General features: G+C 39.1%; 1 non-coding gene across 1 annotated transcript; it reads right to left on the bottom strand.

The window, feature by feature from the left end:
• Nucleotides 1–2,282: 2,282 nt before the first annotated feature.
• LOC128042657 (small nucleolar RNA R71) lies at nucleotides 2,283–2,389 on the bottom strand. Its single transcript, XR_008198172.1, has one exon. It is a non-coding gene; the product is annotated as a small nucleolar RNA R71 (small nucleolar RNA).
• Between the last annotated feature and the right edge of the window lie 488 nt (nucleotides 2,390–2,877).

Genomic DNA, 2,877 nt, shown 5'->3' with positions numbered 1-2,877 from the left:
TCCAAATCGTTCATAATCCTCTGTGGCCTCTATCCAGTACTCAACCACACTAGGGGCAACTCCAAAGAATACCTCGAAAAGCCCAAATTGTTAAACCGGAGTCGTTCAGAATCACCCGTGGCCTCCAGCCCAAAGATCTTGGGCCCAACGACCCTCTCTAAAATCCTCAACATGGCCTAAGATAGTACGTCGTCTCGAATCCGCTAGATCATGAGACCTAGTCTCAGTCAAAGGTGAAGCCGGTGTCTCACTAGTACCCAAATTAGGCAGACTGCCAAATGACGAAGACCCAGCTCGAGCACCTCTACGGCCTCTACCATGGCCTCTTGTACCCCGCCCACGAGTACTTCTAGTGCTCATTGCCTAATTACGTTTTATCTGAATTAACAATTTTATGCATTAGTTTACAGTTCCAGTGTTTATCAACAGATGTTTTATGAAAACAATACCAGAAGTGTAAGGTTTATTTCGTACATCTCAGTGTCAATCAATATTTATCAATTTTACTATAGTCTCAATCTACACTATTTTAAGTGTTTTCCGTACAGTATATCTATAGTAGTCTCAATATAAACCACCTATAACAGTTTCAAGATGTACTATCAAAAATAGTTTCAGTTTCAGTTTAAACAATTCACAGTTTCAAAAAACTTACTGGATTGGCGCCGGAGACTCGATGTACCACACTTTCAGTAAAAAATATTTAGGAATCAGTTCTTAGAATCACGTCTTAAAAACCCACATCCATAGCTGAGTTTTGCAACCTGACTCTGATACCACTAAATGTAACACCCCAAACCCAGCCTGGACGTTATGGCCGAATCAGGCGATGTCACATGGAAGTGTGTTTGAAAACCGTAGCTTGTGTTGGAAAATCGTAACTTTGCGAAATACATTTTTTGATTAGAGTTCTTTCATTATTATTTATTAATTCTAGTATCGTGTTAATTAATCATTCGGAAGTTTCCAAAACGTTTAATTTATACGGAACCTTTTTAAAACAGCTTGCGTAATCGTGAGTATTTTGTTAAACATTTTGTTCTTTTGAAAACTCGAGTTCTCATAAAACTAGAAGTTATAAATTGAAAATCCCAAAATTAAGAAAAATCCTTAGAGGCCATATTTACATTTAAATTCCCAAATAAAATTTAAAATCATAATTAAGTACGAAACAAAGACAAATAAGGTTCTGTAGCCACCGTTGAGTCCTCCGCCACACCGATTCGCCCAAGCCTAGGGATTACCTGTACAGATAAATTAGAAGGGTAAGTTTATGAAAACTCAGTGTGTAATCCCCATATAGAGCAAGCAGACAAAATGCAATCACAGTCTGGACTTAAGCCCTTTCAGTACCAGGTTCAGTTTTAGTTAGGGTCTTAGACCAATTCAGTACAGAAGCAGTCATACATTAGGGCATGGCCCATTACAGTAATAGTAATCAATACAGTAATAGAAATACTCTCACAAAATCCTACCCAGCTAGCCTCTACACACCATTTCCGTCCAACCCTACACTCCATGTGGGTACGATAACTCGACATTTACTTGTCACTTTATTACTTGTTGCGATTGTGTACACATGCACATTTTTGTTGTTCCAAGTTTTTGGCGTCGTTGCCGAGGACTGTTTAAAAAAAGAAGGCATTATTTATGAAACTGTTTTTACATTTTGGTTTATTTATTTTCCTGTTTAAATTTTTACTTACTTAATCTTTCTGTGATTATTTCAGGTGTTTATGAGTATTGACCAGATTATCGACTTACGCCCTGTGGACCCTGAAATAGCACGAACCTTTAGATAGTGAAGAAGACAAACGAACCAGAGAAGGACCGAAGAGATAAACTTTGAGAATATAAATCAAGGAAACGGAGCAAACATTGCTCAGAATCCTATCCTTATTACTGATGATAGGGATAGAGCTTTATGACAGTATGCTGTGCCAGTATTTAACGATCTTAATCCGGGTATTAGGAGACCCTAAATCAAGGCACAACAATTCAAGCTGAAGCCAGTCATGTTCCAGTTGCTTTAGACTATCGGCCAATTCAGTGCAATGCCTACTGAAGATCCTCATCTTCACTTAAGGCTATTTATAGAAGTGAGCGATTCTTTCAAGTTAGCCGGAGTACCTAAAAATGCATTACGACTTAAGTTGTTCCCATATTCGCTAAGGGATAGAGCTCGTGCCTGGTTGAACTCATTGCCACTGAACTCTATTTCTACATGTCAAGAGTTAGCCGAGAGATTCCTCATGAAGTATTTCCCACCGAGCAAGAATGCCAAGTTGAGGAATGAGATCACTAGCTTCCAAAAAATGGATGATGAGTCCCTGTATGAGGCATGGGAAAGGTACAAAGAGCTATTACGAAAGTGCCCTTATCTTGGAATCCCATATTGCATTCAACTTGAGACATTCTATAATGGTCTCAATGCTCACACGAGGATGGTAGTGGATGCCTCTGCTAATGGTGCTCTCCTTTCCAAGTCTTATAATGAGGCTTATGAAATTATTGAGAGGATTTTTAGCAACAATTATCAATGGCCAACCAATCGAGCAACGTCAAGAAGACGAGTCGCTGGAATACATAAAGTGGATGCTCTCACTTCACTCGCATCTCAAGTATCTTCAATATCCTCAATGCTTAAGAATCTTACCACTAATGGGTCTAATAGTTTTGCAGCCCAACCACCTAACCAATTTGAGAATATAGCCTGTGTGTATTGTGGGGAAGGACATTTGTTTTAAGAATGTCCATCGAACCCCGAATCCATATATTACAAGGGTAACCAAAACCAAAACCGAGGGAGGCAAGGATTGCAATCCAACTTTTATAACTCATCGTGGCGAAATCACGCGAATATTTCCTAGAGTAACC

The sequence above is a fragment of the Gossypium raimondii genome, chromosome 7 (genome assembly GCF_025698545.1).
Source record: "Gossypium raimondii isolate GPD5lz chromosome 7, ASM2569854v1, whole genome shotgun sequence".
Taxonomy (NCBI): Eukaryota; Viridiplantae; Streptophyta; class Magnoliopsida; order Malvales; family Malvaceae; genus Gossypium; species Gossypium raimondii.
Note: the sequence above shows the minus strand (reverse complement) of the source record. Positions and strands in the feature narration are given on the sequence as shown.